Raw genomic sequence first — 11,922 nt, forward strand, 5'->3', positions numbered from 1 at the left:
AGCCATCCTTTTCGGTTCCAAACTAGAAACATATTATGAAACACTTATCACATACTTGTTTAAATTCATGAAATATTCAACAAAGAAAAGATCGATGATGTCTCAAAATTTTGAGTGTTCCACAACAATAAACCTACTTTTTTCATTGTTATATCATGGAAGAAAAGCATTGTATTGTCATCAAACGTATACACTCACTAATTAATTTTCTTTAACTTTCAAATAAAATTTGTTTACCAGAATTAAATTTGTTTAACTTTCAACTTACCACAACTAATTATCCATTTATTATTAAATTTTGAAAATTTATACACTCACTAATTAATGTATGTGTATTTTATATAAAAATATATCTAGAATTATTTAGTGATTTATAAAAATATTTCTGGAAATATTTACTGATTTATTAATTTATAAAAATTAATTTTATATGTTATTTTTAACCGATAAATCGTCAGTTTCTACCAAACTATTTCTAAAAAATCCAATAAATTTTCTTACTAATTCAAATGACTTAAAAAATACCCTGTAAAATTTACTTAACAATCTTGCCAATATACCTTTTTGAGCCAAAAGCGACCGTTAAAACTCAAATAAACGCGAATCCAGAAACCATAGCTAGGTTTCTCTACATCACCCCAAATTTTATATGCGATCATGCTATGAAATACCTGAGGTTTCCTCAAAAATTAACAAATTTTCAAATAGTTTAATTATTTTTCCCAAATAAACAATAACAAATGGTAATAAATTCGCCAAATATTCTCGGATTGTCAAAAAATTAACAAATTCGGACAGGGACTCATACATATGGTCCCTGATGTACCTGAAAAGTTTCACAATTTAACAACAAGCACGTCATAATATAAACCTAAACAGCCCCTAAACAAGGGTTTCAATAATACCTTTGCGGTTTTCGACAGTTTTGACCCTTTTCTCGCTTGTCCGGGCTCTTGGCCTTCTAGCTAGGGTAACTAATGGTCATCTATCACAAAACCAAGCATGTACATCAATAATCCAGCCTTAAAACAAAGGGTTTTGCTGAGGGTTTCAAACCGTGTTTTTGAATCATAAAAATGTGATTTAAACCTCCTAATCCGTGTTTATGGCCAAAAAAATTAGTGGTTCTGATTTTTAACCATTTTCAGGATCAAAACATGTTTTTGGATCATTTTTAGGGTTTTTAGGTGGGTATAGGTAATTTTTAGTAATCAAAGATCATTATTGTGTAACTAAACTTGTTTTTGTGTACAAAGAAGATGTAGAAGCTATCCAGAGGTTCCACAAGTTGTTTGAGGGGAAATAATGTGTCAAAATTGCTTAAATGTGAAGTTTTATCCAAGGGGTGGGCCCCCATCTTACGACCGCCACTAATGGGTCCCCTTTGAGCCCCATATTTGGTGTGTTGCTCCTCGTTTTTCATGCCGTATCCAAATTTATTTCGGGTTCAGTTTTTGGCAAATATATATATATATATATATATATATATATATATATATATATATATATATATCAGGCGCGAAAAACTGCGCAAAAACGAGTGTTTTTGGACCAAAATTACGTAATTTTAAAAAAGTACACCATTTGGTTGTAAAAATCAAAAATATTTTAACGGGTTGCTTAAAACATCTCAAATAAGTGCTTGTAAGTTTTTCGGCTTAACGGATGATGCAATTCTTGTTTTGTAACTAGCTTTCGTGTTTAAGGTCATGGCGTATTGCTAAACACTATGGCCATAATATCAATATTTTAGCTTCTAATATACGTATATCACTTATAGATGGCCCCCAGGATATTATATTCTCAAAAGCGTTTGATGAGAATTTTTTAAGAAACAATGGGATATCAAGGCATTATTCATTAAGGACGATTTCAAAAGGGGATGCTTCCACTCCTCTTCAGGTTTTCAATTCACTATATTATTAAAAGCATGTCTTTTGGAAAAGGTAGTTGGAACTTGATGAGCAGAGAGATTGCTTCTGCTACTGTTGAAGTGATTTATAGACAACCATTTAATTTTTCAAATATAATATTCCAAGGAATATGTAAGGCCACGTTACCGGTAGCCCTACTTTCGTGTTGGATTTACTCATAAACACAGTTCTAAATATCAGAGTTAATTAAAACATTTACGCGAAATATAAAACTTTCATAAAACATTACATAATTCATAACTTGTCTCAAAATATCCTTTGTCTTTCAACATTAAAGCATTAAAATTAAAACATCATAAGTCTTCAGATGCCAAACTCTTGTTCAGTGTCACGTGTCTCCTCAAGCGAGCTGTCTCATCCTACTCACCTGCGTGCATACTAAAAGTCAGCTACGCTGAGTGAGTTCTAGTTAATCATACACTATACAATACACATAAACTTATATTCTTTCATTCATACTTTCTTACTTGCATACTTTCTTTTGTATTAACCTACTTTCATATCTAACATTATAAAAAGCATTACGCCCTACATTCCTCGAGTATTATTAGGGCTCGGTACCCTCCTTCCTCGAGTATTATTAGGGCTCGGTACCCTCCTTCCTCGAGTATTATTAGGGCTCGGTACCATCTTTCCTCGAGTATTATTAGGGCTCGGTCCCTCTTTCCTCAAATATTAGTAGGGTTCGGTTCCCTAGTTCTCGAATATTAGTAGGGTTCGATTCCCTCTTCGTTACCATACAACCATCCTTTCCTTCCTTAATTAACTTTATCACATTCATACACATAAGCATACATATCATACTTACCTTATACTTAGCGTTACAACCTGACAGTACGTGCAATATCCGAAGATCGTTCACGTACCATCAAGCAATCATTCATACATATCACATCATTCACATAAGGCATACACTTATCTCTTAGGATAAGCGTATTAACAAACATATCGAGTATGCACACAGCCCCGAAAACATAACACATAAATGGGGCTAGAAACTCACCTGAACACGGTTACGCTCACCGTTAATCGTAATCCCTTTCCTCAGTTGTGCACGGCTGACTGTATAACAAGTATACATATCAATTAACTATCACTACTTATATCATCTTTCTAGTCTTAATTACTACCCACAACGAACGGGGGTCCGGGGGCAGCGCCCCTGGCAGCGGGGTCTAGGGGCGGCAGCCCCTAGCAGGGTCCAAGGGGCAGAGCCCCTGGCTGGGGTCGAGCTGACTTTAGGCGAAGTTGAAAAATTTTATTTACACTAACTGTCTTAACACATTTTTCATTAGGTTTTTAATTTATTTTCTAATCGAACTTGACTTTAGGCGAAGTTAAACCTTAGGCGAACTTAGCTTTAGGCGAAGTTGTCATCAGGCGAACTTAGCCGTAAGCGAAGTTATCAATTAGGCGAACTTGGCCTCAGACCAAGTTATCGCTTTGAAGGCGAAGTTATCGCTTTGAAGGCGAAGTTGCCCAGATCAGCCGCTATTTTGGTTTCTATCAAGCATTTTGGCGATTTTAACACCCTTGTTATGGTTCGACATCACCCACTATGTTTCCCAACCATTTTCGGTCGTAGCTACACTATAAAACTTGGATCTTAAACTTCAAAGATCAAGAATCATACCTTTTTGAGCTTGTTTGGATCTCGTTTACTTGTTTAATCACAACCAACGCTCTCTCTCTCTCTCTCTCGGATCTGGTCGCCCCTCTCCTCGGCCGGCCGGCGGGGTTTGGTGTGTGGTGTGTGTGTTTTGGAGTGTTAGAAAATAAGGTGAAATGAAAGATATTTTAGAGTTTAGGGGATATTTATATCCCTTAAATCCCATGGACCTAAGGCCCATTCTTATTTAACCCATCTCAATTAATCCAAGTCCATGATCCGCTCCTTACTCGATATCCAATAATTAACGCGAAATCACTAAACATAACTTTCTTTATTCAACATTAAAATTTTAGGATGTTACAGAATAAAGTCAGATGCTTTAAAGGATGAAAGGGATAAGTTATTTATGTGTCCCAGGTTCTTACATATTATCATTAATGTTGAACTTCCAAACTTAGCAAGATTTGGTTAAGTTCTACTCCTTCAAAACCCAGATTTCTATAGTAGAATCAAGAAGTTAGCTCACACAAGCAACTTCAATCCACAACTTGAATATAACGGACTACCCTGGCTAATGGATACAAATTTGATAATTATGGAGGTCCCTGCATCTCCTGAGCCAGAGGTTGTGGATGATAATGATGTAAAGTGGAGACTCTGATAGTGAAGATAGTGATTCTGATGGCGAAGATGGTGATGATGGAGGTTTGGGTGAGAGCATTGTTGTGGAAAACCTTGAGGAGGTTATTCAGAGCATTGTACTTGATGTTGCTGAACCAGAACATGTTATTACTCCTCCTTGGTCTCCTATACAAGAACAGATTGTGACATCAGTTCAATCTCCTTTACAAGAACAAATTCATTTTTCTACTATACATTCCCTAGTTTGTGAGAAAGTACAAGAATCAACAAAATTACATGAACAAATTTTTGCAAAGAGAGAAACTGTCTCTCCCCTCAAGTTGAAGGGGAGAATTTATATCCTCATGCTTAAATCTAATATGAACTGTTAACAAGAAATTTGATGCTTCAAATGGAGAATAGGAAGTTAAAGGATAAGAATGATGACTTACAAACTAGACTAGAAGCAGCCCTAGCTGAGATTGAGAAGTTAAAGGGCTGAGATTGAGAAGTTAAAGCTTCATGGTGTTGAGGTTGAAAAAGTGTTAGGATCGTGTTGTGATAACAATAACAATATTGGACAAGAACACACGAAACACAATTATGAAGACCCCTAGAATGTGGCGGGCAGAATCAACCACAAACAGTGAGTTACTAAATATATTGGGTCAAGAACAAAAAAATTAAACTCAAAAGATTTACATTATCATTACTATTCAATACGATACACGGAAACTTAGGGTTTTTAGAAGGAATAAATGTCAGGTGCGGCTGTCAATAATATTAAAAAAAAATGGTGTCAAAGAAGTGTACCATCAGTGTGGCCTAATCATTCTATTTATAGGCCCCTAACATTCCTTCTAGAAACCTTAATCATTACAAAACATTCTAAAAATTATTACAAGTGTAAAACAGGTCTTCAAGCAGACATTTTCTTCGACAAGCAGGGCTCCTAAGACCTTGTAATCCTTGAGTGTGCTCGGAACATTACTTTGAGCAGACTTATACTTAGAATATTTTCCATTAAAAATATTCCTCTCAAGAAAGCTTCATCTTCGTGATCATTCCAAACATTACTCGGAAAGATCCAATGAGCAAACAAGTTCTTGCTCGAATCTCTTCAGCCTATACTTAGTTTTATTTGAACATTCTAAGTATGCCCGGGTACTGTAGACATGCTCGAGGACAAATCATGCTGGGATTAAGACTTAGTATAATTTTATAAACTCCCTACCAGCATGTTTAAGATTCATCTTTATTCAATCCTTGCTTGACACAATTAGTTAATTGGAAACTTAGTTTAAGCAAAGATATATCAAGGGTTTGCTCGATAGTAAACCATGCTTGATAGAAGAACATCCTTACTCAACAAAGTGTAGCTTGATCAAAACTAACACTTAGAAGTTTTTTGAAGATTATCCTGCTCGGATAGGATATCTTGCTCGAGGAAGTAAAAACCTAGCTCGGAGTGCTTGAGCTTACTCAAGTTCCATACTTAGACAAATCTGGGGAGATTGAGAAGATTGCAATCTTTCCTTTAGACCCAACAATCTCCCCCCAGGATTGGATCAAACTTAGATGCACTTAAACATACCTGGATTACTTACACTTAACAAAATTTCACATCAAATCCTTGAAAACAGTATATTACATTACTTAAAAGGAAATGATTATACGTTTAAATTCTGCCTCATGCGCATTACATATCAAAAGAAAGACAAAAATTATATCAAAAATAAAAAAAAAAAAGTAACAAAAAAATCTTCAAAGACTGTCTCTTGCATTTCTTCTTTCAGATTCTTGGTTCATTTTGTCAATCTTATCATTTCTGACTACAGCTGCTCTTTGTTGAAACATTGTGAGATCAACATAACGCTGGTGATCTTCAGACAAGTCCCACTCAGCAATGTCCCATAGGTTAGCTATGTGCAAATATTGGAATGCAGAGTCATGTTGAATTACACCCAAAAGTTGTCTAATTGATTTCATTATGTAGGAACGTGTTCGTGTTGTGAACAAGACTTAGATCGATATCTAGAATCAACGTGAAGGTGCGGAATCCCTAAACGTGATTGAAAACAAGATATGACAAATATATCAAGGTTTACAACAAGATATGACAAATATATGAAGGTGCGGAATCCCTAAACGTGATCGAAAACAAGATCAAAAACAAGATCAAAAACAAGATTTCTCATTATCTTCACTCTATTTCTCAAATATATCAAGGTTTACAACAAGATATGACAAATTTCATTACATGTACGTTCTAGACCAAAAGGTTATTAATGAATATGTCAAGATTACTATTTATAAGGTGGTTAGAGCATTTCGGGCGCATAAGTACGTATCTGGACGCATAAGTTAGAGCGCACATGTTTCCGGGCGCATATGTTTCCGGGCGCATATGTTTCCGGGTGCATAAGTTATGCGCTAGAAAAACACAAAACTATTTTGCTCATAACTTCGTCATTATAGCTCCGTTTTACGTGTAGTTTTAGCCCGCGTGCTTGTATTCAAATTCTATCACTCCATATAATAATATCTTCATTTTCACTCCAATGCTCCAATTTTAGCTTCTTTAAAGCTCCGCTTACCTTCATTTGAGAAAAACGAAAGCGATAGATGTATGCACTAACAGACTCCCCCTCGGATATTGCCGAGTCTTTCGATTCAAATTAAGTTCTTTCACATTTTAGCTTTGGGTATCGCTTGTATTGTCAACACATCTCTACCAAATTCTCAATTCCTTCCTTAAGTGAAAAGAACCTTTGACGCCAAGCTTCAAATAATTGTTTAAACATTATCGTCTTTGTTTATATAGTCTTTAACACTTTCCAGAACTGAATACTTAAAATCTTCAATAATTCTCCTCCTCAATTCTTGATAGTCTAACAGACTCCACCTAAAGCTCCATGTCTTGATAGGACCTGTCACTTATGATTATTGTAAGTTAAAAACCTTAATTAACAATGTGAGCATGCTCAAATACCTGTAAAGATTTTTTAACCGTTTGACAATTTATCACCACAAGCATCAACAAAAGTTGTTTATCAAGTCTAAATTAATGATCTTGAAAAACATTGACATATAAATATGTTTCCAATTGATTTTATAAAATTTTGTATTCTAACATCTACAGTCGAAAATAAAACGGAAAAAAATAAAATCTTTTTGGTTTTTAATGAAAAGGAGTAAAGATAATAAGAAAATGAACTTCAACCTATTTACAAATATATCAACAATCACATATTTTTGTGAGTTGGAGTAGGGAATCATATTGAAAAAATTCCCATCAGTCACAGTTTTATTTTCAGCTTTATTCTGTCTCACATTAATATTGTTGTCCACCTAAACCTTCCAACAAATGATTCAGGAATTTTTGTGATATGATTAATTGGTTCAATTAAGCATGAATCTTATTTGGACCCCATCCACCAGACACAATTTGAATATCATTATACTGTGAGTTTTCACAAGTATATTTTGTTTTTGATCTTTAAAACTTGATTAGTTGTGACTCATGCAAAAATAACAAAGCAAAACAACTCTGAACATTTAATTTTTCCCTTAAGGTCGGTATTACTACACGCAAATAAAGTTCCATTTTAACAAAACTAAAAAGATAAAATAACTTGAAGTTGTACAGGCCTTAATCCCAGGTCGATACATGACTTTCACACGTTTGTGCTTATAGAATACGCAGAGGAGATCCATGGCTAGTACGAATACTTAAAATCTTCAATAATTCTCCTCCTCAATTCTTGATAGTCTAACAGACTCCACCTAAAGCTCCATGTCTTGATAGGACCTGTCACTTATGATTATTGTAAGTTAAAAACCTTAATTAACAATGTGAGCATGCTCAAATACCTGTAAAGATTTTTTAACCGTTTGACAATTTATCACCACAAGCATCAACAAAAGTTGTTTATCAAGTCTAAATTAATGATCTTGAAAAACATTGACATATAAATATGTTTCCAATTGATTTTATAAAATTTTGTATTCTAACATCTACAGTCGAAAATAAAACGGAAAAAAATAAAATCTTTTTGGTTTTTAATGAAAAGGAGTAAAGATAATAAGAAAATGAACTTCAACCTATTTACAAATATATCAACAATCACATATTTTTGTGAGTTGGAGTAGGGAATCATATTGAAAAAATTCCCATCAGTCACAGTTTTATTTTCAGCTTTATTCTGTCTCACATTAATATTGTTGTCCACCTAAACCTTCCAACAAATGATTCAGGAATTTTTGTGATATGATTAATTGGTTCAATTAAGCATGAATCTTATTTGGACCCCATCCACCAGACACAATTTGAATATCATTATACTGTGAGTTTTCACAAGTATATTTTGTTTTTGATCTTTAAAACTTGATTAGTTGTGACTCATGCAAAAATAACAAAGCAAAACAACTCTGAACATTTAATTTTTCCCTTAAGGTCGGTATTACTACACGCAAATAAAGTTCCATTTTAACAAAACTAAAAAGATAAAATAACTTGAAGTTGTACAGGCCTTAATCCCAGGTCGATACATGACTTTCACACGTTTGTGCTTATAGAATACGCAGAGGAGATCCATGGCTAGTACGAATACTTAAAATCTTCAATAATTCTCCTCCTCAATTCTTGATAGTCTAACAGACTCCACCTAAAGCTCCATGTCTTGATAGGACCTGTCACTTATGATTATTGTAAGTTAAAAACCTTAATTAACAATGTGAGCATGCTCAAATACCTGTAAAGATTTTTTAACCGTTTGACAATTTATCACCACAAGCATCAACAAAAGTTGTTTATCAAGTCTAAATTAATGATCTTGAAAAACATTGACATATAAATATGTTTCCAATTGATTTTATAAAATTTTGTATTCTAACATCTACAGTCGAAAATAAAACGGAAAAAAATAAAATCTTTTTGGTTTTTAATGAAAAGGAGTAAAGATAATAAGAAAATGAACTTCAACCTATTTACAAATATATCAACAATCACATATTTTTGTGAGTTGGAGTAGGGAATCATATTGAAAAAATTCCCATCAGTCACAGTTTTATTTTCAGCTTTATTCTGTCTCACATTAATATTGTTGTCCACCTAAACCTTCCAACAAATGATTCAGGAATTTTTGTGATATGATTAATTGGTTCAATTAAGCATGAATCTTATTTGGACCCCATCCACCAGACACAATTTGAATATCATTATACTGTGAGTTTTCACAAGTATATTTTGTTTTTGATCTTTAAAACTTGATTAGTTGTGACTCATGCAAAAATAACAAAGCAAAACAACTCTGAACATTTAATTTTTCCCTTAAGGTCGGTATTACTACACGCAAATAAAGTTCCATTTTAACAAAACTAAAAAGATAAAATAACTTGAAGTTGTACAGGCCTTAATCCCAGGTCGATACATGACTTTCACACGTTTGTGCTTATAGAATACGCAGAGGAGATCCATGGCTAGTACGAAACACCAAGAAAATAAAGCAGAATATTCAAATCTTAACCCTCAGTGTAACATTCGTCAAATTTCAAACCCAAAAACTCGACCCATTTAAAATTATTTTTGTCGTCATTATTACTCGGACTATTGTTATTCATCAATAGTTTATCATTTTGATTACTAATTAATACCCGACACTCGGTTTAATCATTATAACTATTAGAATAGTATGAAAATCATCCCTAACATTTTTTTTATCACTTCTGTCTCCACACTCAAACACCAGGGACTAATTTGCAAATTTTTTTTGAAAAAAAACATTCTTTTGTTTTCCTTCTTATCTCCCGTCAACAAGACCCCCCCTCCTTGATTCTTGATCCATGATTATAGCCTGGAATCACGGAATTGACCACGTATCAACGTTAATTGATCAAAAACGTGTTTAACCATAGCTTAATTATGTTAATTAATAGCTAATTGTATTGATTTTGCGATATCATGAGCCGTGGACTGATCGAACCATTACCCTATAAATACTTGTTAACAATTCAATTAAATCACCAACACCATCCTCATAGCATTCCCAACCAGACCCCTACATCAATTGTTGCATACGAAGTTGTTTTAGATCGTTTTTGCTCAAGTTCACACCGCAACCCTAGCCCCGTCGATCTCATTCAATTCATCATCAATCGAGGTATTAATTATATGTGTTAGGGTCGGCTTTTGATGCTTGTTAAAACCCCTCTGTCAATTTTTAATTGGCAAAGGGTATAAGACTTTCAATGGGATAAAAAAAATTAGGGGAAATGAAGGAACATGTTATATTAATTCTAAATGGATCTATAACAAATTGTTATTCTAGAGCAGTTGGTGTGTGTACGCGTGTTAACGGCTGAACCGGCCTGGGGCGCAGGTTCGAACCCCAGGCCCAGTTTTTATCATTTTTTAAATCTTTCTCTATTATGATTATTATTATTATTATTATTATTATTATTATTATTATTATTATTATTATTATTATCTTCATTTAAATTTTATATTTTGAAAACAACTAATATTATATTCATTAACGGATCAAACATTGTTAAATCTCTCAAAATAAAATTTTATTCAAATCTTTCCGCATGTATATACTTATATATATGCACGCTCATATAAGTTTATATATGTTTATAACTTTAAATATTACCTTGATTTAACCTAATACAATAATTATTAGTAAATAAATAAATAAACAAAAAGTATAGTTTTCACTCGTCTAAAATGAACCGATACATGCTAAACTCGCAACGTTAATTTCTCATTTAAGTATGTTTTATATAATTATAAATATATATTTTTCTAAGCAATCAAATGGATAATCTAAGTTTTTTACTCGGTTAAATAAATAATCATCGCCAATCTTTTAAGAGCAGCATCTTTTGTTTAATATATATATATATATATATATATAAATATATATATATGTATATAACATTAAACTATCAATCGAACTTCTTTTTATAAAACCAATATATAACTTATAGTAATTGATTACACATTTAGTACAACTTTATAAAATTTGTAAAATTATCATTCTATGCGTTATCATTCCCCAAATCCATTATAAACCCATTAAGTCATGTTTATTCGCTTTTATGAGTTGTTTATTTCTTTAGTTGTGCCGTTATAATTAGGACTTATCGTTGAGACTTGTGGAATCAACTAACTTATCTTCTCCGTAACCATAATCGCTTCTACGTTTGTGTACCCTCATTTAAAGTGATTAATCACATCCCCTTTTTCATGATTTTTTTGGGACATTGTGCGTTTTAAAAACTATTATTATAACGTTATTATACTTAAACAAATTCCAATATTTGCGTGGTTTTGATATTGCTCAATTGATTGTTGATTGATATATGAATTATGTGTTTAGTTCTTTATGGTTGGTTGGTATCTCATCCTCAAAGTATGATCATACGCCGTCCGAGTAGACATGTCCGAATCTAGTGGCATGTTCAAAAAGACACTTTTGTTAGTTTTATTTTATGTTGTTATTGGTTGCGAATTCGTCTGAGTAGACATGTCCATATTCTAGTGGCATGATTGAAAAGATGCTTATACTTGTTTATACTAATTGATACTATTCACATACGCAAAGAATTGTTTATTTCTCATATTAATATTATTATATTTACACCAAACTATGAATTACTCGCTCAACATGCGTTGTTGACAAAATATTTTAACGCATAATGCAGGTTGTTATAAGAAATTATCTGAAGTGAAGACATAGACTTGGACTT

The sequence above is a fragment of the Bidens hawaiensis genome, unplaced genomic scaffold (genome assembly GCF_021521415.1).
Source record: "Bidens hawaiensis isolate Kalapana, Puna unplaced genomic scaffold, B.hawaiensis_p1.1 tig00001299_1, whole genome shotgun sequence".
Lineage (NCBI taxonomy): Eukaryota > Viridiplantae > Streptophyta > Magnoliopsida > Asterales > Asteraceae > Bidens > Bidens hawaiensis.